General features: G+C 41.9%; 1 long non-coding RNA gene across 1 annotated transcript in view; it reads right to left on the bottom strand.

Annotated features, from left to right (window-relative positions):
- Positions 1-3,227: 3,227 nt before the first annotated feature.
- LOC141131331 (uncharacterized) overlaps positions 3,228-27,020 on the bottom strand; it is a 36,295-nt gene continuing 12,502 nt past the window's right edge. The window contains exons 2-4 of the long non-coding RNA XR_012242750.1: positions 13,807-14,000; positions 9,211-9,322; positions 3,228-3,698 (exon numbers count right to left, since the gene is read on the bottom strand). This is a non-coding gene — a long non-coding RNA (uncharacterized lncRNA). The remainder of the gene's footprint in view (positions 3,699-9,210; positions 9,323-13,806; positions 14,001-27,020) is intronic.

The raw sequence follows: 27,020 nt of genomic DNA on the forward strand, positions 1-27,020 counted from the left end.
AAATAGCACTCGAAAGCTTCATGGACCAAGAGAAGGCCATCTCACCTAAGGAGCAGAGGCTGTTCGATAGTTTTGAGTTTCTCTGCGATGAATGGAGAGCCTTTCATTAATATGCAGCCAAAACATATCAGGTTGCACAGCTTATGGGAAATGGACATAAACTAGTAGAAGGCATTTAAGACCTAGCGCTCTTTCCCAAGTATCTACCACCATTTCCCAAGTAGAGTCCATTAACAGTAAGCTGATTAAAAAAATAAGTTAGCTAGGCATGTTTCTGATCCATCTGCTCTAGTGAGATGTTTTCTGCCACCTCAAATGTATAAACCGAAGTCCAGTTCTTTCCCATTCTTCAGGAAAACCCTAATACTTGGGCATTTACTCAACAAGTTACAAAGGAAATACACTCTACCACATGGTATAGTAACTATAGATCATCCAACCTTAGTCCTTCTCAACGAAAGGCTTTATTGCTCTTAAAAAGAACCATGATATAATTATCAAGCCAGCAGATAAATTATCAAGCCAGCAGATAAAGGCGGGAATATAGTGGTCATAGATTTAGTAACAAAAAATGGTAATGGATATCTTAAAAGATCGCGAATGGTATATAACAATACCGGGTTTTTCAGGTGGAACAGGTGAAAACTATGCTAATTTGATTGCTCAAGCATTTCAAAAGGACATTATATAGACAAAAAGACCTGGGAATTTCTCTCAGTAAGAGCACCCAGTATGCCAACCCTATACGCATTGCCAAAAGTACACAAAAGTATGGACCGTCTTCCAGGAGGCCCTATTGTGTCAGGGAATCAGTGAGTCAACTCCTCGTTGAGTCCTCGTTGAGGACTACTTAAGACCCCATATGATGGCCTTAAGCTCCTATATTCAGGATACCGCTGATCTTTTGAGAGCTCTTGATGGAGTTGTGGTGCCTGAGGGAGCATGGCTGGTGGCGATTGATGTAGAGGCCCTCTACAACTTGATCCCCCATGACTTGGGCGTTAGAGTTGTGGACGGCTTCATTTTGGAGAGAGGCAGCCGTGCTGCCATTTATAGTGCATTCATTCTGGGTTTACTGCATTTTATTCTAACAACATTTTTTTGTTCAACCGCTCCCACTACCACCAGGTGCAGGGATAGCCTCAGCAAGGTACTTATATGGTATAGATTAATTGAGGACATTTTTGTGATATGGACAGGATCCAGGGAAGAATTATTTTCTTTCTTGGAAGTCCTGAAGTTGAATTATTTCAACTTAAAATTCACAATGAACTATGACCAAAGGACAATCAATTTTCTTGATATGCAGATTTTCATAAATGATGGGAGTATGGGTTCATCTTTATTTCGTAAGCCTTCAGCAGGCAACACGATTCTTCACGCTACGAGTTCCCACCCTAGGCCCTTATTTACGAGCATACCGTACAGCCAGTACCTTAGGCTGAAAAGAAATTGTAGCCGACAGGAAGACTATGAGACAGAGGCTAAGGCCTTACAAAATCGTCTTTTAGCAAGAGGCTATAGTCGATCATGTCTTAAAAAAGCTTACCATAGGGCCAATTTGAGGGATAGAGACACTTACATTGCCAATAAATACAGATCAAAAAATTTGATTAATAACATTTTTCTCAGGACAGCATCGGCAGGTCCGAGATATTATTCATAACATCATCAGCTACTAATAGATGCCAATATTTTGTCCCTACCCTCAAATTACATACAGGTTTCAATCCTTAAGGGATCAACTTGTCCATAGTCATTTAACAACAAAATCTGAACATCATGTTCGAAAAAGTACGGGGACTAGGTCGTGTGGAAAATGCAATTTTTGTAGATACATGATGAATGTTCGTCAGATAATGCTCCCAAATGGAGAAACTTACAAGCCCAATTTTTATGCTGATTGTCAAACTATAAGTGTAGTCTATTATATGGAATGGGAGTGTAAAGCTTTTTGTGTCGGTAAAACCAAAAGACCGTTTTTTCATAGGGTTAGGGACCATATGTCCCTGGTCTCAAAAAAGAAATGGGAAACTCCAATTAGCCAACATATGGGGCTTTTACCATAGCTTCAAGTTATCCAAAATGAGATTTTTTGCCCTTGAACATATACCTGTACATGAGAGAGGGGGTGACAAACTACTCCTACAGCATGAAACTAAAGGGTTCACACCTTATCAGCCATGAAACATCCAGGACTGAATGAGTAATAACTTTTAAACTTTGGATTTACTGGTAGGTTTAACTTATTGGCCATTCCATACATATATGTTTTTCATATATATTGTTTGGTAGCCTTTTAATATATCCTTCTACTCTACAGGCCTATTGCCATTGGAGTTCCTATATCCCCCCTGTGATGCACCAAATATCTCCTATTGTCAATATCCTCCTGACATCTAAGCCGCCAATTTGATGTTTAGGCTATACATTATTATCACAAGGGGATTTTTTTTTTTAATTCAGCTCTTTCGACCTATGCTTTTTTTGAGAGTTCTTTTGATGTGTTTATATTTTTCATTATGATGATATATCTTGTAACGATTTTTGTATGATTCTTATATATTGTTCTCAACTTGTAGTTGTGACCATACATGCAGTACTCATCTCCTGAGGAAGCCATTGTATGGCGAAACATGTAGAGCAAGAAAATACTGCTGTCCATCCACTATATGGTTATTGTATGATGATATCCTGATGATTTTATCTATGTATAATAAATTTGATATTTTTATATATTGGTTTTGATTTGTTTACAGTACATATAATAAGTACTAGGGTTTACACCATACAGAAAAAATCATTTACCACCATATATGCAAGAGAGAAGTATGCCCTCCACTCATATCTACCAATTCCCATTTGTACATGTACATAATATAAGTGGGTACTGACATTTATAGGTAAAGTTGATCCAGGGAATATCCGATTGCCTCTGGGGGGGGGGGGGGGGGGGAAGGAATTTTTTCCCCTGCTGTAGCAAATTGGATCATGCTTTGCTGGGGGTTTTTCGCCTTCCTCTGGATCAACAGTGGGTGAAGGATTGTGCATATGGGATTGTAGTTTTTTTTTTTTTTATTGATTGAACTAGATGGACTTATGTCTTTTTATAACCTAACTATGTAACTAGTTGTAGATCACATATGTCAGATATCTAAAGGGATTGGTGTTAGGAAAAGGTAGGGAGAAGGGATAGAAAGGTGGGAGAGGGGATGGGGGAGGGGGGTTCACGAGCAGAAGGGGAGGTGGGGGGCGGTAGGTAGCTAGTTAGAGTAGGCTTTTGGCGCAGTTAGCATGTATTGCAATACATGTTCAAGCTGGCCAACTAAGAATCCCCATTTTATTTCACACAACTTTTTGATGGTTTTAAGAAAGTTTTCCAAAGGCTTAAGGAAAGCAGCAATAAAATAAGGGAAAAATAATTAATAAAAAAAAATCAGTGTAGTGCAGCAAAATTGATGAAAACCTGTGATCACATACAAACCAACACAATGTGAACAATCAATATACAAAAATAAATAAATATAAAACGTCCTCCGTGAATCAATATGGTTCTCCTTCAATACATCCCATGCCTGATCTTAAAACACTGTAATAATCCTTCACCAAGAAAAGTGCCTGCTCCACTCCTCCTCAATAGGAAAATGGGATCCCGTCCTCTCAGGTCTCCTCGGATTCAACTACAATCAACAGGTAGCCTGGAGTATGACCAAAAAAGAAGGGAAAAATAATTCACACACAAATTATCCCATACCTTAGTAGAAGGGCAGCTAATAAAAGTCACAGAAAAATCGATGGGCCACATAAAATACATTTTAGTTGTAAAACATTAAGGCAATTGTAAAAAAAAGTTTACACCAGGAGAGACGTCGCTTTTACAGATGGCAGAATAGAGACAGTATCAAAACTAAAAAAAGTAAATAAAATAAATGATAAAATAAAACATTTTTTAAAGCTCCCCCGCCCCCCTGTGCTCATGCGCAAAGGGGAATGCATACATAGGTCACGTACGGTATTAAACAACTAACTCGTATCCTTACAGTATTTACCATGTACATGTGTAAACAGGCTGCATAGTATACTTAGTGAGTTTACAGACAAGTATATTTCGGTACTGAGTGAATGCTTCAGAGTTCCAACATGCATTGGCTATGTGGTGAAAAAAGTGGCCTAAAATAAAAAGATGATTTTCCTTAAAGTTTTTTTTAAATCTATGTGACCACTGCTGGGGATTTAGACTGATAAAAAAAAAAATCATTTTGATCCTTTTATAAACAAACATGCTCTTCTTACCTGCTCAGCGCAATGGTTTAGCAAAGAGCAGCTCCGATCCTCCTTCACTGGTGCTGGGCTCCCCTCCCCCGGTGGGTGAACTCATGTGGGCTCGCTCCCAAACTGTGCTGTGTGTGGACACAGAGCATGGCTCAGCTCTGCAGGAGCCAAAGAGGTAGGAGAGAGTGGAGAGATCCTCTGCTCTAGGGCACAGCGCTGGATCGAGATTGGGCTCAGGTAGGGGGGTTGGAGGAGCTGCATTTAGAAGGCTTTTTAGCCTTAATGCATAGAAAGCATTAAGGTAAAATACCCTCAGCATATAACCACTTCTGGACCAAGTCTATTTCTAACACTTGTTGCTTACAAGGTAAAATCCACATATTTTTGCTAGAAAATTACTTAGAACCCCCAAACATTATAATATATATATATATATATATATATATATATATATATATAAAATTTTTTTTTTTTTTTAGCAAAGACTATAGAGAATAACATGGTGGTCGTTGCAAAATTTAATGTCACACAGTATTTGCGCAGCGGTCTTTCAAACGTATTTTTTTGGGGGGAAAAATACACTTTTTTAAAATGAAAAAATAAGAGAACAGTAAAGTTAGCCCAATATTTATGCATATTGTGAAAGATGATGTTATGCCGCGTAAATAGATACCTAAGGTTACGCTTTAAAATTGCACACACTCGTGGAATGACGACAAACTACGGTACTTAAATCTCCATAGGAGACGTTTAAAAAATGTTAACGGTTACCTGTTTAGAGTTACAGAGGAGGTCTTTTTCTAGAATTATTGCTTTTGCTTTGACGATCGCAGCGATACCTCACATGTGTGATTTGAACACCGTTTACATTTGCGGGCATGATTTACATATGTGCTTTATTTGGTGTGTGAGCTCGCGGGGACAGGGGGCACTTTAACCACTTCAGACCCGGAAGAATTGGCTGCTCAAAGACCAGGCCATAATTTGCGATACGGCTTGAACTGACAATTGAGCGTTTGTGCGATGTTGTATCCAAACAAAATTGACGTCCTTTTTTTCCCCCACAAATAGAGATTTCTTTTGGTGGTATTTGATCCCTTCTGCGGTTTTATTTTTTGCGATATAAACAAAAAAAAAGCGACAATTTTGAAAAAAAAAGACAATATTTTGTACTTTTAGCTATATCTCTAATTTTTTTAAAAAAAGCAATTTTTTTCCTTTTTTTTTTTTAGTTTAGGCCGACATGTATTCTTCTACATATTTTTGGTAATAAAAATCGCAACCAGCCTATATTGATTGGTTTGCGCAAAAGTTATAGCATCTACGAAATAGGGGAAAGATTTATGGCTTTTTTATTATTATAGTAATGGCAGATATCAGCGATTTTTATTGGGACTGCAACATTATGGTGGACAGATCGGACACTTTTGACACATTTTTGGGACCAAGTATTCAGCTGTTTGGATGACGAGACGGGCTGTCAGGACTTCACAAACTCTTTGTTTAAAAGCTATGATCAGCTACTGTATACTACAAACACAATTTGCTGACTCTTCAATTGCCACCTTCAGGATTCGCCATCTGGGCCTAGTGAATCTCCAGGCCATTCCCTGCCTAGGCTGGAGGGCAAAGAGAATTTTGGGCTTTTTTAATTAATCTGGCATGAATGTAAAACGTCCTCTAAAATAATCATACTAAGAGCTTTTGGAGCCGAGAATTTGCTTGGCACACCTGTCTTGAAATTCTTGTTGTTTTTAACTACAATACCTGGAATGCTAATTCAGTAATTCATCATAAATACAATAGAAATGTCTCTTGCTAACACATACCCCTGAGGAAGGAGATACGTGTACTCCGAAATGCGTTTGGTGCAAGAGCACTGTATATTACTATATGTACAATGGTGAAAATGTTATAATCACATTCTTTACGTTACATGTTTAAACTTTTTATACATTATATCTAATAAACTACTTTTGTATATTAATACTTTTTTACTCTGTGCGTGCCTTAAAAGTCCACCACTAGGGGTTTTTGTTCTTTAGCTTCAAATACTGGATGTGCCACTCAAAAATGCATGAAACTGCTGTTCTATATAAATTTCTTTTTGGGACCACTGGCATTTATACAGCGATCAGTGCTATAAAAATTCACCGATTACTGTGAAAATGTCACTGGCAGGGAAGGGGTTAACATTAGGGGGCGATCAAGGGGTTAACTGTGTTCCTTAGGGAGGGATTCTAACTGTGTCCGCACTGCATCCCTCTGTCCTCATCACACTGCATCCCTCTGTCTGTCCCCAGCGTCCCTCTCTGCCCTTGTTGCACTGTCCCTCCCTGGCTTCCCTCTCTGTCCTTGTTGCACTGTTCCTCCCTGGCTTCCCTCTCTGTCCTTGTTGCACTGTGTCCCCCATCACACTGCGTCCCTCTCTGTCCTCAGTGTCCCTCCCAGTCTCTGGTTATCTGAAAGATGGGTTTCAAATGTTTTGACAGGGGTGCAGTTTCAGTGCTTGCCATATGTGCCATTTCACTAGATACGCCTCTGCGTGACCGCTGATCAGCGCTCACAGATAAGGTATATACAGCTTTTTTTTTTTTATACAACACACACACAAGGGGACATATTATAAAGCAGAGCAGATTATATAAAGTACATGATGTGGGTTAACAAACTCTTTAAGTCTCTACAAAGCTTTCAAAGCTCCAGGACTCAAACCTCCACTGACCAAGTTCTGCAAAAACCAACAAGCTTTTTCCTCTCTACACAAGTCCTGGAGCCCCTCATCCTGCATGGCTGAGAACCCTAGGTGACTTAAACCTTTATGATCCAGTCTCACATGCAAAACTGCACACTAACTACCATTTTCCACTATGACGCAGCATTGTCTTGTCACAATATATAAAAGGAAATGATTTAGTTGACAGGTGCAGCTTATAATACTTCCAATGTTGGAAATGCCTTGCAAAATATGTGACTGAATGCTGCTCCATAGCAAATATCAGTTCCAGCACTGTATTGTAACTGTGGAAACAAGCAGCCTATACATACTCCGGATGGTGACTATAATCAGCACACGTTTTTCCAAGGTACCTGCCATTCAAGGAAAGACTTGTAAGTAGTTATACCGGGGCCAAAAAAAATTGCATTTGAAAAACCGCAAATACCGTGTGACATAAAAAAATTGTAACGCCCACTATTTTATTCTCTAGGGCCTCTCTTCTGAAAAAAAAAAAAAACAAAAACATGTTTGGCAGCTCTAAGGAATTTTCTAGCAAAAAAATGCGAGAATGTGAGAGAAGTGTCAGAATTGACCTGGTATTGAGTTGGTTAAAATATCGCAGTACCCTGCCTCAGTGCTCCTCCCAAGAGCACTCATTGGTGCCAGCAGTGGTCTGGCCATTGAGAGGAGTTATGCAAATGTCTCAAATTGAAGGAATAGACATTCCGAGGCAGGATGCATTTGCAGCTCATTAAAGAATTGAAATCCAATTAAAGTTGTTGGCCAGAGGCAGTTAGGCTGGAGAGAGAAAGTTTAGATGATGCTAGATGTCCCCTAAGCAGGAAATGAGGAGAGCTCTGACTTTCTGCAGGCTCTAATACACAGTATGAGATGCTCACAGTGTGCAGTTAGACCCCTTTCACACTGAAAGTGCCCGGGCGTCGGCGGTAAAGCGACGCTATTTTTAGCGTGGCTTTACCGTCGTTTTAGCATCGCTATTCGGCCGCTAGTGGGGTGGTTTTAACCCCCGCTAGCGGCCAAATAAGGGTTAAATCCACCCGCAAAATGCAGCTGCGCTTTGCTGGTGGTTCGGCAGCGTTGTCCATTGATTTCAATGGGCAGGAGCGGTGCATTCACCGCTCCTCCACCGCTGCAAAGAAGCTGCTGGCAGGACTTTTTGTGACGCCCTGCCATCGCAGCGCCCCAGTGTGAAAGCACTCGGGCTTTCTCACTGGGTTTGCAACTGAGGCTTTTTTCAGGCGCTATGCAGATGCTATTTTTGAAAAATGCCTCCAGTGTGAAAGGGGTCTTAAAGATAAAGTAAACCCTGATGGGTGTTTACTTTGTTTTTTTCCACCTGTAAAGTAAAATCATAATGTGCTAGTATGCACTGCATACTAGCACATTATGTGACACTTACCTGCAAATGAAGCCCACGCTGTCCCCGCTGCAGGCTGCATCCATGTTCACCCCTCTTCCTTCTGGGGCCGCGGACTCCAGCTCTGTGACTGGCCGGAGTCGAGTGACGTCACTCCCACGAAGGAGCCGCAGCACACGCCATTGAAAAAACGGCACGGATGGCCACTTCTTCAAAGTGCATGTGCCGATGACATCATCAGCACAGTGTACAGCAAAAATCTAAATGGCGCACGTTTAGGAGATATTTACAGTACCTATAGGTAAGCCTTATTAAAAGCTCACCTATTAGGTACAACTTACCAATGGAGGTTTACAACCTCTTTAAAGCAGAATAAGTAAATTCAGTACAGGAGAGGATGTTGTACATCTCTGCAAGACTGAAGTGGGAGGTGGGAGTTCAGCTGTAAGTACAGTTCTGTATTTTGTCAACAGCTCATTAAGTACCCACATATCTCTTACAGATAGGATATTTCTTGAAAAAGAATACCTCTCACTTTTTTACATTGTAGATCAGTAATGGTGAGCAAAGCTGACACTATTCCACATAGCAATAGTGCAGTAAGTGGGGATCGTTGTTAGGGTTGACATACATTTTAAGTGGAAATGAGCCCAAGACTATTGACTAAAGGGGGAGGGGTAAATCAAAATAGAAATTATGACCGAATGAACGCTGGTGATGAAAACATGGTGACAGGTTCCACCCCTTACAAGTTATCTTGTAGTTAATCTGGGTATTGAAGGGTCTTTGTGTAATGGTTAAACTAATCTAAACAATAAAAATGTTATCTATTGCAGCTTACCAGTCTCTAGATGAAGCGGCTGTGTTTTTTTCTTTTATTTTCACCTGGTGATCCTGCCAGTAACACACTTCCTTCCCTGGGTGGCTACACTCTCTCCTCCACTGTATGTTATCTATGGAGGGAGCCATGGTTGCAAATAAGTCTGCCTTTGTATATCTCTATAATATGAGGATGATTAGTAGTATACAAAACAATAGTTTTATTGTTCCTTTTTAACTCACAAGAAGTGACAAGGACTCTGCATTTTTGGCAAGATCAAACAACATACGGTGTAATTGATATGAACCTTATAAATATTAATCCAACACTCCAATTAATAAAAATAATCAAATAAACATGTGATTATGCTGTATTATTTGAAGGTCCCAAAGACAAAGCCGTGGATTAAATATTGAAAAATGTTCATATAAACTTCTGATGCAGCACCTTGATATCTGCAATATCAGCTAATGGATGTTTTTTTATTATCCCAGAGGAGAAATCTAAAGCCAGGTGGCCTCTTACCGGACAAGATGGACCCCAGATTATAAGGGTCAGACACGCCTGATATACACAGTGATCACCTGTAGTATTCCACTCGGTCTGCTCCAAACATTAGCCACTCTCCTCCGCCACAGACAGAAAGGATGATTAAAAGATTCCAAAGCTCCCAATCGTTTAGTCTTGTGTTTCTCCAGTATATGTAAAAGGTTTAGAAAAGAGGAAACTTCATAGTGCAGTAGAAATGGTTGCTTTATTCCAAGTTTTGCACAAAAACAGCACAGAAATCGATAGACACAGCAGTAAACTTTCAGACTGCCAGCTGATGGTGACGTCACAAAAAGGTTAGAGAGACTTTTTGTGACGTCACAACGCATCAGCTGGCAGTCTGAAGGCTTGCAGCTGTGTCTGTATCGATTTCTTTGCCGTTTTTGTGCGGTAAGAGGCCATCTGGCTTTATATTTCTCCGCTGGGAAAATAAAAAACATTAGCTGATATTGCAGATATCAAGGTGCTGCATCAGAAGTTTATATGAACATTTTTCATTATTTGATCCATGGCTTTGTCTTTGGGACCTTCAAATAATACAGCATAATCACATGTTTATTTTTATTAATTGATTTGTGTTGGATTAATATTATAAGGTTCATATCAATTACACCATATGTTGTTTGGGTTTGCGCCAATCCCTCTTTATATATATATATATATATATATATATATATATATATACACACACACATATATATACATACACACACAGTGCCTTGCAAAAGTATTCACCCCCCCCCCCCCGGCTTTTTACATATTGTGTTACATTACAGCCTTTCGTTCAATGTTTTTTTAATCTGAAATATATGTGATGGATCAGAACACAATAGTCTAAGTTGGTGAAGTAAAATTAGAAAAATATATACGTAAAACTATTTTTCAGAAATAAAAAAACTGATAATTGCCATGTGCGTATGTATTCACCCCCTTTGTTATGAAGCCCATAAAAAGCTCTGGTGCAACCAATTACCTTCAGAAGTCACATAATTAGTGAAATGATGTCCACCTGTGTGCAATCTGAGTGTCACATGATCTGTCATTACATATACACACCTTTGTGACAGGCCCCAGAGGCTGCAACACCTAAGCAAGAGGCACCACTAACCAAACACTGCCATGAAGACCAAGGAACTCTCCAAACAAGTAAGGGACAATGTTGTTGAGAAGTACAAGTCAGGGTTAGGTTATAAAAAAATATCCAAATCTTTGATGATCCCTAGGAGCACCATCAAATCTATCATAAACAAATGAAAAGAACATGGCACAACAGCAAACCTGCCAAGAGACGGCCGCACACCAAAACTCACGGACCGGGCAAGGAGGGCCTCAATCAGAGAGGCAGCACAGAGACCTAAGGTAACCCTGGAGGAGCTGCTGAGTTCCACAGCAGAGACTGGAGTATCTGTACATAGGACAACAATAAGCCATACGCTCCATAGAGTTGGGCTTTATGGCAGAGTGGCCAGAAGAAAGGCATTACTTTCAGCAAAACAAAATGGCACGTTTTGAGTTTGCGAAAAAGCATGTGGGAGACTCCCAAAATGTATGGAGGAAGGTGCTCTGGTCTGATGAGACTAAAATTGAACTTTTTGGCCATCAAAGAAAACGCTATGTCTGGTGAAAACCCAACACATCACATCACCCAAAGAACACCATCCCCACAGTGAAACATGGTGGTGGCAGCATCATGCTGTGGGGATGTTTTTCAGCAGTCGGGACTGGGAAACTGGTCAGAGCTGAGGGAAAGATGGATGATGCTAAATACAGGGATATTCTTGAGCAATACCTGTACCACTCTGTGTGTAATCTGAGGCTAGGATGGAGGTTCACCTTCCAGCAGGACAGTGACCCCAAACACACTGCTAAACCAACACTTGAGTGGTTTAAGGGGAAACATGTAAATGTGTTGGAATGGCCTAGTCAAAGCCAATACCTCAATCCAATAGAAAATATGTGGTCAGACTTAAAGATTGCTGTTCACAAGCACAAACCATCCAACTTGAAGGAGCTGGAACAGTTTTGCAAGGAGGAATGGGCAAAAATACCAGTGGTAAGATGTGGCAAGCTCAAAGAGACTTATCCAAAGTGACTTGGAGCTGTGATAGCTGCAAAAGGTGGCTCTACAAAGTATTGACTTTAGGGGGGTGAATAGTTATGCACATTGACTTTTTCTATTATTTTGTCCTATTTGTTGTTTTTTTCTTCATAATAAAAAAAAACAAAAAAAAAAAAAAACACATATACACACATATATATATATATATATATATATATATATATATATATATATATATATATATATATATATATACCGTATATACTCGAGTATAAGTCGAATTTTTCAGCCCTTTTTTTTGGGCTGAAAGTTTCCCTTCGACTTATACTCGAGTCCCCGCCGTCTGTCTGCTCTTCTGTGATAGGCTGCTCTTCTGTGATAGGCTGAACAGCTGTCAGTGTACAGCCTATCACGGACATTCTCTCATCCTCGTCCGTGGTATGAGAATGAGAGAATGTCCGTGACAGGCAGTCAGCGGTTAGCCTATCACAGACGAGGAGGAGGCGCGGCTTTTGAACTGTGGAATGGCCGCCGAACAGTATCATCACACGGCCGCTGTCTGAGGATGGAGATCGCCACAGGGAGGAAGGAGATCGCCACAGGAAGGCTACACAGGTAGGCTGCACATGCACACTGGACACACATGCACACTGGACACACATGCACACAGGACACACATGCACACTGGACACACATGCACACTGGACACACATGCACACAGGACACACATGCACACAGGACACACATGCACACAGGACACACATGTACAGGGTACAGGTAGGCTGCACAGGACACAGGGAGGCATGCAGCTGCAGATGGACATTATTGACCCTCTGCATTTCTCACCCTCGTCTTATACTCGGGTCAATAAGTTTTTCCCAGTTTTTTGTAGTAAATTAGGGGTCTCGACTTATACTCGGAACGACTTATACTCGAGTATATACGGTATATATATATATATATATATATATATATATATATATATATGTATATATATGCGTGTGAATTGAGTATTTAATTCTTGGGAGCAGCGGCACACACACAAATTTTTCACATATTTTTTGTATATATAGACTTCTTTATATATACATATATAACCTTATTGGAAAATATATATTCTTTCACATTATATAATTTTTCACAAATTTATAAATTTTTTACATATTCACATATTATATTTTTTTAATCAGTATAATCACATTATATATATATTTTCACAAATTTAACATTTTTTTTATATTGGTAAAACACACAAATCCCTGTGCTGTCAAGAGGAGAGAAGACAGATTGTGTGTTTCTACAAAGTAGGGACAGCGATCTGTCATTTCTCCTAGTTAGTCCCATCCCCCCACAGTTAGAACACACAGTTAACCCCTTGATCGCCCCCTAGTGTTCACCCCTTCCTTGCCAATGACATTTATGCAGTAATCAGTGCATTTTTATAGCACTGATCGCTCTATAAATGTCAATGGTCCCAAAAATGTGTCAAAAGTGTCCGACCTGTCCACTGCAATACCATTAAAAATCGCAGATCACCGCCATTACTAGTAAAAAAAAAAATAATAATAAAAACGCCATAAAAATGCTATAAATCTTTCCCATAGTTTGTAGACGTTATAACTTTTGCGCAAACCAATCAATATACGCCTATTGCGATTTTTTTTTACCAAAAATATGTAGAAGAATACATATTGGCCTAAACTGATGAAGATTTTTTTTTTTTTAAATTGGGGGATATTTATTATAGCAAAAAGTAAAAAATATTGTTTTTTTTTTTCAAAATCGTTGCTCTTTTTTTGTTATAGCGCAAAAAATAAAAACCGCAGAGGTGATCAAATACTACCAAAAGAAAGCACTATTTGTGCGAAAAACAGGACGCAAATTTAGTTTGGGTACAGCATTGCACGACCGCGCAATTGTCAGTTAAAGCGACGCAGTGCCAAATTGTAAAAGTGCATTGATCAGAAAGGGGGTAAAATCTTCCAGGCTGAAGTGGTTAAGCCTCCCACCTGTTTCCAAGCTCCAGTGTATTCCTCTTTCTATCACTCTGTCACACGGCCTTCACCCGTCTCTTTTTCCGTTATGTCTTATGTCTTCTACATGTCCATCTCTCTCAATTTCTTGTCATTAATATTGATTGTAGTCTTTATCCATGATTCCATCCTTTTTTCCATGATGACTAGAGGGCCACTGCCGTTCATAACTGTCATTATCAAATACAAAACATTAATCAGTCTATATGTAGCTGCAGAGGAAGAAGAACAGCTTTTACTAACATGGGGGAACCCCTGAAATAACTTTTAGATCGCAGGGACCCCGAATAACGACTTTGTTAGTTTTAAAACTAAGCTGTGATAAAATAATAAATAGTAGAATGTGGCATACACAGGATATAGGAAACCCAGGGCCGTTCTATTTAGCAATTAAAGAAATTATAGTAATAATAATAATGACCAGATAATAAATGCAGACAATAAAAACTGTATCTGCTCACATTGTTAGTGCTGAAATTTCTTACTATGACGATCAATGAAACAGTGATTCAAAAATTGGCACACTATCCCTTTAACCACTTGCCGCCTGCCCACTGTCAAATGATGTCGGGGCTCTCGTTCTGGGTGGATGTCATATGACGGCACACCCTAACGGCCCCTCCGGCGCTGTCAGGGCTGGGCTCAGTCCTTCCTTCTCAGAGCTTTGTGCTCAGCTGTCGGTTAATTGCCAGTACTCTTCATTCCAGTGGCTCACCTGGTCTTCATTTCCTGCTCATCAGCTAGCCCTGCTGGCTATTTAAACTGCCTGGATCAGATCTCCTGTGCCTTCACCTAGTCAACATATCCAGACACTCTCTGATGTGTTTTCCTGTTTAAGACTTTTGCCTGGCTGACTTCCCTTCTGGTTCCTGATCCTGTTTACTGACTCTACTACACTGATCTCTGGATTCCTGTTTCACTGGCTCGTTCCCACTACCCGCTCTGGTTACCGAATCTTGGCTGTGTTTTGACTACGTTTGCTCTGTACCATTTTATAAATTTATTAAAAAGTGTGATTTTTACTGCACTTGCATCTCAGTCTGATTCATGGTTCCTGACAGGCACACAGCGCGGCGATCGTGGCCGCACCATGTTGCTAAGACATGGCGTAACCCCGATCTCAGTAAAAAGCCACTTTAACCATGTGATCAAGTGTGTCCAATCACAGCTGGTCACATGTAAATACAGGAAGTTCCGGTAATCGGCTCTCATCGCCTCACACTGACAGAGCGTGTGGTGAGGAGAGCCCGATCAGTGGCATCGGCTCACAGGGGAGACCAGGGCATGTAATACAGTAAGGCCCCAGAAGTGCCACCAATCAATGCCCATGAGTGCCACCAATCAATGCCCATGAGTGCCACCAATTAATGCCCATGAGTGCCTATCAGTGACACAAATCAGTGCCCAATACTGGTGCCAGTCAGTCAGTGCTGCCTTTTAGTGCCCATCAGTGCCTGCTCATCAGTGCTGCCCATAAATTCCCATTAGTGCCCATCAGTCCGGCATAATAGTGCCTCCTCATCAGTGTAGCCTATCAGTGCCGCCTTCTCAGCACACATCAGTGAAGGAGAGAAAATGACTTATTTACAAAATTTACTGACACAAACTAAGAAATACAACATTTTTTTTCAAACCCAGCAGTGATTAAATCCCACCAAAAGAAAGCTCTGTTTGTGTGAAGTAAATGTTTAAAAATTAATTTGGGTACAGTGTTGCATGAACGCGCAATTGTCATTCAAAGTGCTACAGCACAGAAAAATGGCCTGGGCAGGAAAGGGGGCGAAAGTGCCCTGTATTGAGGTGGTTAAATCATATAATATTATTACAAAAGTAGAAAAATATACATCATGCAATTACATGATCACTATGCAAACATCAATACAAATTTAGCATGATTTCCAAAGGTTTGATAAATGAATGAGAGAGAACCATAAGAAATATCATCATTGCCAGTTTGCTCTTGATATATCTCTTCCCATGACTTCCACTCCACCATCGTGATCAGTGTGAACTCTGACTATATAAAGTGAACCCCAAAATAAATATCAGGTCACTTGAATAGAAATGTATCAGCCAGCCCAACATCATGACCTCTCTCTCAGATTATCTGCATTACCAAAAAGCAAACGTTCCACATAGCGCAAATAAATGAGGCCATATATTTGTTATATAAAAAGCAGGATTAAAACTCATAAATGTGTAAAAACTAAAACAAATGATCATCTCCTCACCGCTCAGATACAGTTCCCCCGTACACTGGTTATCAGCAAACTGTGACTTTAAATGAGTGATCAGTATAGTACATTTGTGATCAATGGAGAAGGTCCTTACTAGTGGTAAGAATACACCTAACATTGGTGGCAAGTAGTAAATTATGTGAGCGTCAGAAATTGCTCATTACTCAAATCTCTAACAACGTCTGGAGGAACCCCAGCGGAGAAAGGCTAAAACTGAGTGCCAGCATATTGTGGATGAACAGCAAATAAGATCCTTGTATATACAGTATCTTCATCTCTTCTTTCATCATTGCTTATTGGTAATTATGCGGCGCCCCCTCTAGAGATAAACAAAATCACTTTGTGTCCAAAGACTATTAAGCCTCGTACACACGATTGGATTTTCGGCAGGGAATTGCATGATGACAGACTGTGTGCCTAAAATCCGACCGTTAGTACGCTCCACCAGACAATTGTTGTCCAACTTTCCGCCAACAAATGTTGGATAGCAGGCTAGTAAATTTTTGGTGGACAACGGTCTGTTGTCAGATTTTCGTATTGTGTGTACACAAGTCCATCATACAAAAGTCCAAAAGTACAAAGTGTACAGTGTACAGCCTATCATGGACATTCTCTCATCCTCGTCCATGGTATGAGAATGAGAGAATGTCCATGATAGGCTGACCGCTGACTGCTGAGTGTTCCTGCCTATCACAGACGAGGTAGAGGCGCAGCTTTTGAACAGTGAAATGGCCGCTGAAGTGCATTATCACACGCTGATTGGAGGATGGAGATCGCCACAGGGAGGATTGAGATTGCCACAGTGAGGCTGCACAGGACACATGCACACAGGACACATGTACAGGACACATGTACAGGACACATGAACAGGACACAGGGATACATACACATGTACAGGACACATGTACAGGACACATGCACAGGATACAGGTAGGCTGCACAGGACACAGGGACGCATGCAGCTTCAGATGGGCATTGTTGACCCTCTGCATTTCTCACCCTCGTCTTATACTCGGGTCAATAAGTTTTTCCCAGTTTTTTGTGGTAAATTAGGGGCCTCGACTTATACTCGAGTATATACGGTAAACATATATACAAACTACACATCAAATATAAAATGAACATTCATGTAAATTGATCATCTACATCCTCATTTAAATAACCAAATCTTCCATAATGTGATATAACTCCACAAAGACTAGAACTCCAATCTTATTAAAATTTAGTCCCAAAGTGAAGTATCCACATCAACCCTTCCCCCACTGCGTGCTCAAACACTGAAATAAATCCACACCGTTATGCAAGTGCGTCCCGCCACATTACATGTACCATTATCTGTATTTTGTCAGCAAAAGTGAAAGCCGCCCGCCGGCCCACGTCCTACCAACCGACGACCAACCGGGGTTGTGGCAGGGACGTGTCTTTTGTCTACATACACCTTGTCATTACTAGAAAGTCCAACACTTAAATTGTTGGGACCACCTGAGTAACAAACCATACACATAAAATGTACCCAAATGGTACCATACACATACACATGTGTATGGTACCATACACAGACCATACACATAAAATGTACCCAAATGGTGAATGATAAAGGTGAAGCTTGACACAGCATTGCTCTGTTCCTATTAGGGTCACCATACACGTGGAAATCTGACCATACAATCTTTGTACAATCAACTTTAGATTTACCAAAACTATATAGGATGATGACATACTTCATTTATCCAATCAATTTGTATCCAATCAGATAGGCACTTGCACTATATAGTTGTTGGTATATCTAAAAAAGGAGATTGTACAATCAGATTGCAACATATCTGGTGAGCTTAAAATCGGAGCTCCAGGCTACTGCAGAAAAAAAAAATTAAAGTCAGCAGCTTCAAATACTGTAGCTGCTGATGTTTAATATTAGGACACTTACCTGTCCTGGAATCCAGCGGTGTAATCACCCAAGTTTTCAATCGGCTCTGGGGTTCTGCCACCACCATTTGCACTAAAGGAAACCAGCAGTGAAGCATTGTGGTTTCACAGCCAGTTCCCTATTGCACATGCGCAAAGCGCACTCTCATTGGGTGGGCTGCAGAGTAAGGGGGGGGTGCAATGTTCTGGCCAAGTTCCCTGTGGCGAACTCAGCAGGAAGAAGGAGCGGGTACCTGTTAAAACCGGGTACCCACTCCTCCCACAAAAGGTGCCAAATGTGGCACCAGACTGGAGGAGGAGGCAGACAAGAGGAGCTTCCCCTTTTCCGTGGAGCTACACTTTGAGGACCATGTCATCCTAGTCATCCAGGACAGCTGCAGAGGACAAACAAGCACCCGTTCCTACAGTGTCGCTCTTTTTCTAGAGGGAAGAGTGATGTGTCCCACCCTCCAGCTGAAATGCAGCAGAATCTCCCTCAATAGTGAAGGAGCGGTGCCTTACTGGTTTTCAAATGAAGAAATAAGGAGATAGAAATGTGGGAGTGGTTTTTAGAGGTTTCTGTTGCACAATTTACCAATGAGGTCCTAGGACTTTAAAAAGTTTGTCTCATTCGCTAACACATGAGCCCACTGGAAGCGCTGTATTCGTTGTAAGTAGTGTCAGCGACATACAACACTGTGCTCTGGCAGTTGGATGGAGGCTGAGTGCTGCTCATCCATTCATAGGAATTTATAGGACGCCTTGTACTTTTATGAATTAATTGATTGACTGAGGTGGAAATCAAGATGTCATCCGCCTGCCTCTCCACCTCAGATATGTCAGTTATGCTCTGTGAATGAGAACATTTAATAAATAGAAAGAAGTTATTATCCCAATTTCAGCTGCAACAATGAAAAAACACTTTAGACTGGTCAGACAATATAGAGTGCCATATCCAACTTAGGCCCCTTTCACACTTATACGACTTCAAAGTCACGCGATTTTACAGCGATTTGGGAGCAGTACTACTTTGTACGACTTTGCCACAACTTTGGCATTAACAAATGAAAACATACATGGTGTGAGGCTTGTGCTTACAAAGTCGTACTGAAATCGTGTCTCTATTATTCAGGTACGATTTACATGCTACTTGGGGGTTGAACATTGAGGTCTATGAAGTACAACTCGCATGGAAGTTGGACCAAAGTAGTGCAGGGACTACTTTGAAGTCGGCACGACTTAAAGTCGTGCCACGATGAATGGTAGTCATTGAAAATCATGGAGAATGACTTGTCATACGATTTTGCAGTACAAAATCATGAGACAAGTCGTATAAGTGTGAAAGGGGCCTTAGTGTTACCTCAGAAGGACTTAACATGGAACTAAAGTCAGGAATACTCATCTCTGCTCCAACGCTCCAAATCTCATGAGGTCCCTCACTGTCGCCAACATCTTTTTCTTGGCTTCTTCTGGTTGGCCAGAGCAGGATGATGTCACTCCCAGGCATTGTGTGGGAATAACTCATACTGGCACATGCTGTTTTCATCCGATTGCTTTCTTTGGTTTTTGAAGTAATTAGTAGCTCTACATATCATTTGACCATAACAAAAGGGACACACTGAATAACAATTACTGGTAATAAATGAAAACGTAAAAAAAAAAAAACACCCAATGCTGTTCACAACATACAGTAGGTGATCTTGCATACTGCAGGGGGGACTCACTGAAAGGATACATTTTATCCAATTGCAGGAGCTCAGCTTTGAGCTGCCAGGGCACCCTAATATTCTTACCAAACAAAAAGTCTTTTTATTCTAAGGCAAGGCACTACCACATATTGCTGGGTGCTACAGTGCAGGTGCATTGTTATAGTGTATTGGGGTACCATTCAAAATCAACTACAAAGAAAGTTGGGGTAATGCGTGCATTAAACGCAACATGGAAATGGAAATGCAAATGCCCCCCTAAGGTTAGTGAACAGGGCCACAGGATTACACACTCTCCAGGTTTATGGTAAGTTTGTTAAAGGTCAGTGTTCATCCCCAGACTGGAGCTCATTCAGGACTTGTGTGGTGTGAAGTCCCATTCAGATCCTCCTGGCTGGGAATAGACTGGTGACGCAAGGTTAATCAATAGTGTTTATGTCAGGGCTGGGCTCAGTCCTTCCTTCTCTAAGCTGGCTGCTCAGCTGTCGGCTAATTGCCAGCTCCTATCTCTCCACAGTGACTCACCTGTTGATGATATCCTGCTCGTCAATTCTGCTTACTTAAGCCGTCCAGCCCAGATGATCTCTGCCTTCGCTTTATGCCCCGTACACACATTCCGATTATCGGACGATAAAAATCGCTTTCGGACAGATCGTTCGATAATCTGATCGTTAGTATGCAGCTTTCGACAGCAGATCACGACAGTCCGTCCAAATAAATCCGAAGGGACAAACACAAAAACTCTGCTCGGACCACAGCTCGTCGCATGATCAGAAACACGAAAATAAACCAGAAGGAAACAGGGGTCACACGTATTTGACATAATTTAAAATATGTAGCTAAGCACAGCGGAAGATTTTTGCAGAGTCGTACGACAAAAATCTTACACACATTTTGCACTGTTGTATTCGATATTAGTTTTATGCAACAAAATGCGAACAATCTGTCGTACGATAATCGGAACCTGTGTACGGGGCATTAGTCTCTGTGATGTTGACCATCGCCTGCGTTCCTGTTAAAGACTTGCTTGGCTGACATTCCTTCTGGCTCCAGATCTTGCTTGCTGTTCCACTACACTGATCCCTGGCACCCTGACTTTCTGGCCTGTCTATCTGTTCCGGTTATCGAACTTTGGCTATGTTTTGACTACGTTTGTTCTATTTACTTTTATTATTAAACAAGTGTAATTTAACTGTACTTCTGTATCAGTCTGATTCATGGTTTCTGACAGTAGGCGAAGGCCATAAATTCAGAAGATGCAGTCAATCTACTTGTTGGTAATATTTTTTCTAGATTGAATGAGCAGGATCACCGCATGGATCAGTTTGCCATGGCGTTACAAACGCTCCCGAGTCGCACGGCTCACCTAGAATTATCCACTGTGGCTGCTCCGATACAACCTGTGTTGCAGGCCGTCCCTGCTGCTGTTCCAGTCCAGGCACCCGCCTCGAGTATTACCTCTATAAAGTGGTATGTCTGGTTCCGCTCTCCAGCGATTTGGGGCGATCCAGTCCAATGCAGAGGGTTTCTCAACCAGGTTGAGATATACTTTGAGATGCTGTCCCAGACGTTTCCCACAGACAGAAGCAAAGTAGGTTTTGTGATATCTTTGCTTTCTGAGAGAGCCTTGGCCTGGGCAAACCCTCTATGGGAGATGCAAAAACCCATTGTCCTGAGTTACCCAGAGTTTGTGGCTTCTTTTAAAAGGGTATTTGACGTTCCCACACGCTCTGCTTCTGCTGCCAAGTGCCTCATGTCCATCAGAGTACAAGAACTGTTGCCGATTACACCACTGAATTCCGTACTCTGCAGAGGTTGCTTGGAACAATGAGGCCCTCGTGGCTGCTTTCTCTCATGGTCTCTCAGATACCATCATGAGATAGAGGCCCGAGATATACCCACTGAGCTGAAGAAGTGGATCACGTTAGCCATCCTCATTGACTCCAGACTCAGAGAAAGACTCCCTTTTAAGGAGCGCTTGCGGAAGCCTCCTGTACATTTGTCTCCACGCTTTGCAGTCCCATCCTTGCCTCCCATGCCTCCTGGTCCCAAGTCGGTCAGTGAAGGTAAACCCATGCACTTGAGCTTCAAGCGTCTCACTGCGGATGAGTGAGCCCTTAGGAGGAGGGAGAGATTGTGCCTTCATTGTGGCCAGGCAGGTCACTTTTTGAAGTCCTGTCCTACCCGTCCAGGGTACACCCAAACCCTCAAGGACATGCTTTAGATGGCGTTGTTTTGTCCCCAGTTATCCAGAAGGGTAAGCCCCTGGTTTCGATTACCCTTTCTTGGGCTTAGTCGTCCGTTGAGTTACAGGCTCTAATTGACTCTGGGGCTGCAGGCCTATTCTTTGATGTTGCCTTTGTATCGAAGCACTCGATTCCATTGCAGCTGCGTGCCACTCCACTTGCCATTGAGGCTCTTGACGGGAGACCTCTACAGCCTGCCCATGAGACTCATGAGACTGCTCCGTTGTCCATGGCTGTAGGGGCTCTTCACTATGAGATAATTCAATTTCAACTTATTTCCTCACCTAAGTTTCTGCTGGTTATCCTTGGTTACAGAGGCACAACCCCTCTTTTGATTGGCTCCGTGCTGAGGTTATCTCCTGGTCACCACAATGCAGTAAGACATGCTTCCAGAAGGTAGCCAAGGTCCTGTGCACCTCTTCACTCTCCTCCCTGCCGGAGGAGTACAGCGATTTTAGCGATGTCTTTGACAAAGGCCAAGCTGGTAGTTTGCCTCCACACCGGTCGTATGATTGTGCAATTGACCTTCAACCTGGTGTCAAACCCCCTCGTGGCCGTTTTTACCTTTGTCGGTCTTGGAGGATAGGGTCATGGAGGAGTATGTTGCAGACGCACTTTCTCGAGATTTCATCCGCAAATATTTGCTTCCTGCTGGTGCTGGTTTCTTCTTTGTTAAGAAGAAAAGTGGTGAACTGAGACCTTGTATTGATTATAGGGGTCTCAATCGTTTCCCAATTAAGAATGCTTATTCGATTCTATTGATTATGGAGTTATTTGACCGCCTCAAGAGAGCAACGGTTTTCGCAAAGCTTGATTTGAGAGGGGCATACAATCTCGTGAGGATTAAGGAGGGCGACGAGTGGAAAACTGCGTTTAATACCAGAACAGGCCATTATGAGTATCTCGTAATGTCATTTGGCCTTTGTAGTGCTCTGGCAGTTTTCCAGGAATTTATTAATGATGTCCTCTGAGATTTGTTGCAGTTATGTGTGGTGGTTTATCTCGACGATATCCTCATATTTTTCAAGTCCCTGGAGAGCCACCACACAGATGTCTGTCGTGTGCTTCAGAAACTGAGAACAATCTCTATTGTATATTGGAGAAGTGTGAATTCAGTCGTGAACAGGTTAAATTCCTGGGTTATGTCATTTCCACTTGTAGTACGGGTCTATATTCATAATTGATTTACCAAGAACTTGGTATTATGAGTTATTAACTATGATAGTTTTAACCACTTGCCGACCGCCTAACGCAGATATACTGCGGCAGAATGGCACGGGCAGGCAAAATCACGTACCTGGTACGTGATTGCTTGCCGCGGGCGGGGGGTCCGATCGGTGCCCGAGGCGGTCGGCTTCTGTCTGGGAGCGTTCAGAGATGAGGGGGAGGCCATCTATTCGTGGCCCCCCCCCCTCGCGATCGCTCCCACCCAATGAGAATCTTCCCCTGCCTCTGTATAGTACACAGAGGCAGAGGAAGTGATGTCATCTCTCCTCGGCTCGGTATTTTCCGTTCCGGCGCCGAGGAGAGAAGACATCCGAGTGAGTTACACCAACACACACACACACAGTAGAACATGCCAGGCATACTTTACACCCCCCGATTACCCCCTAATCACGCCTCCCCCCCACCCCTGTCACACTGACACCAAGCAGTTTTTTTTTTCTGATTACTGCATTGGTGTCAGTTTGTGACAGTTAGTGTGGTAGGGCAGTTAGTGTTAGCCCCCTTTAGGTCTAGGGTACCCCCCTAACCCCCTCTAATAAAGTTTTAACCCCTTGATCACCCCCCGTCGCCAGTGTCACTAAGCGATCGTTTTTCTGATCGCTGTATTAGTGTCACAGGTGACGCTAGTTAGGTTCGCCGTCAGCGTTTTATAGCGACAGGGACCCCCATATACTACCTAATAAAGGTTTTAACCCCTTGATTGCCCCCTAGTTAACCCTTTCACCAGTGATCACCGTATAACTGTTACGGGTGACGCTGGTTAGTTAGTTTATTTTTTATAGTGTCAGGGCACCCGCCGTTTATTACCTAATAAAGGTTTAGCCCCCTGATCGCCCGGCAGTGATATGCGTCGCCCCAGGCAGCGTCAGGTTAGCGCCAGTATCGCTAACACCCACGCACGCACCATACACCTCCCTTAGTGGTATAGTATCTGAACGGATCAATATCTGATCAGATCTATACTAGCGTCCCCAGCAGTTTAGGGTTCCCAAAAACGCAGTGTTAGCGGGATCAGCCCAGATACCTGCTAGCACCTGCGTTTTGCCCCTCCGCCTGGCCCAGCCCAGCCCACCCAAGTGCAGTATCGATCGATCACTGACACTTACAAAACACTAAACGCATAACTGCAGCGTTCACAGAGTCAGGCCTGATCCCTGCGATCGCTAACAGTTTTTTTGGTAGCGTTTTGGTGAACTGGCAAGCGCCAGCGGCCTAGTACACCCTGGTCGTAGTCAAACCAGCACTGCAGTAACACTTGGTGACGTGGAGAGTCCCATAAGTGCAGTTCAAGCTGGTGAGGTGGCAATCACAAGTAGTGTCCCGCTGCCACCAAGAAGAAGACAAACACAGGCCCGTCGTGCCCGTAATGCCCTTCCTGCTGCATTCGCCAATCCTAATTGGGAACCCACCGCTTCTGCAGCACCCGTACTTCCCCCATTCACATCCCCAACCAAATGCAGTTGGCTGCATGAGAGGCATTTTCTTTATGTCCTCCCGAGTACCCCTACCTGACGAACCCCCCAAAAAAAGATGTCGTGTCTGCAGCAAGCGCGGATATAGGCGTGACACCCACTATTATTTTCCCTCCTGTCCTGACAATCCTGGTCTTTGCATTGGTGAATGTTTTGAACGCTACCATACACTAGTTGAGTATTAGCGTAGGGTACAGCACTGCACAGACTAGGCACACTTTCACAGGGTCTCCCAAGATGCCATCGCATTTTGAGAGACCCAAACCTAGAACCGGTTACAGTTATAAAAGTTACAAAAAAAAGTGTAAAAAAAAAAAAATATATATAAAATAAAAAAATAGTTGTCGTTTTATTGTTCTCTCTCACTCTATTCTCTCTCTATTGTTCTGCTCTTTTTTACTGTATTCTATTCTGCAATGTTTTATTGTTGTTATGTTTTATCATGTTTACTTTTCAGGTATGTAATTTTTTATACTTTACTGTTTACTGTGTTTTATTGTTAACCATTTTTTTGTTTTCAGGTATGCCATTCACAACTTTGAGTGGTTATACCAGAATGATGCCTGCAGGTTTAGGTATCATCTTGGTATCATTCTTTTCAGCCAGCGGTCGGCTTTCATGTAAAAGCAATCCTAGCGGCTAATTAGCTTCTAGACTGCTTTTACAAGCAGTGGGAGGGAATGTTCCCCCCCCCCACTGTCTTCCATGTTTTTCTCTGGCTCTCCTGTCCCAACAGGGAACCTGAGAATGCATTCGGCCAGCTGACCATAGAGCTGATCAGAGACCAGAATGGCTCCAATCATCTCTATGGCCTAAGAAACCGGAAGCTACGAGCATTTCATGACTTAGATTTCGCTGGATGTAAACAGCGCCATTGGGAAATTGGGAAAACATTTTATCACACCGATCTTGGTGTGGTCAGATGCTTTGAGGGAAGAGGAGAGATCTAGGGTCTAATAGACCCTATTTAAAAAAAAAAAAGAGTACCTGTCACTACCTATTGCTATCATAGGGGATATTTACATTCCCTGGCATAACAATAAATGATTAAAAAAAAAAAAAAATGAAAGGAACAGTTTAAAAATAAGATAAAAAAGCAAAAAAAAATAATAAAGAAAAAAAAAAAAAAAAAAAAAAAAAAAAAGCACCCCTCTTCCCCCCTGCTCTCGCGCAAAAGCGAACGCAAGGGTTGGTCTGGCGTCAAGTGTAAACAGCAATTGCACCATGCATGTGAGGTATCACCGCGAAGGTCAGGTCGAGGGCAGTAATTTTAGCAGTAGACCTCCTCTGTAAATCTAAAGTGGTAACCTGTAAAGGCTTTTAAAAATGTATGTAGTTTGTTGCCACTGCACGTTTGTGCGCAATTTTAAAGCATGTCATGTTTGGTATGGTAAAAAATGTGTTTGAAAAATCGCTGCGCAATACTGTGTGAAAAAAAAATGAAACACCCACCATTTTAATCTGTAGGGCCTTTGCTTTAAAAAAATATATAATGTTTGGGGGTTCAAAGTAATTTTCTTGCAAAAAAAAAAATATTTTTTCATGTAAACAAATAGTGTCAGAAAGGGCTTTGTCTTCAAGTGGTTAGAAGAGTGGGTTATGTGTGACATAAGCTTCTAAATGTTGTGCATAAAATGCCAGGACAGTTCAAAACCCCCCCAAATGACCCCCTTTTGGAAAGTAGACACCCCAAGCTATTTGCTGAGAGGTATAGTGAGTATTTTGCAGACCTCACTTTTTGTCACAAAGTTTTGAAAATTGAAAAAACAAATATTTTTTTCTTGTCTTTCTTCATTTTCAAAAACAAATGAGAGCTGCAAAATACTCACCATGCCTCTCAGCAAATAGCTTGGGGTGTCTACTTTCCAAAATGGGGTCATTTGGGGGGGGGGGGGGGGGGGGTTGTGCCATCTGGGCATTCCATGACCTCCGAAACTGTGATAGTCAGTGAGGAGTGAAATCAAAAATTTACGCCCTTAGAAATGCTGAAGGCGGTGATTGGTTTTCAGGGCCCCGTACGCGGCTAGGCTCCCAAAAAGTCCCACACATGTGGTATCCCCATACTCAGGAGAAGTAGCTAAATGTATTTTGGGGTGCAATTCCACATATGCCCATGGCCTGTGTGAGCAATATATCATTTAGTGACAACTTTTTGTAAATTTTTTTGTTGTTGTCATTATTCAATCACTATTCAATCACTGAGCTCAACATGCCTCTCAGCAATTTCCTTGGGGTGTCTACTGTACTGCCCTGCCATTTTAGCACCTCAAGAAATGACATAGGCAGTCAAACTAAAAGCTGTGTAAATTCCAGAAAATGTACCCTAGTTTGTAGACGCTATAACTTTTGCGCAAACCAATAAATATTTGCTTATTGACATTTTTTTTACCAAAGACA

The sequence above is a fragment of the Aquarana catesbeiana genome, linkage group LG03 (assembly GCF_042186555.1).
Source record: "Aquarana catesbeiana isolate 2022-GZ linkage group LG03, ASM4218655v1, whole genome shotgun sequence".
NCBI classification, from domain to species: Eukaryota; Metazoa; Chordata; class Amphibia; order Anura; family Ranidae; genus Aquarana; species Aquarana catesbeiana.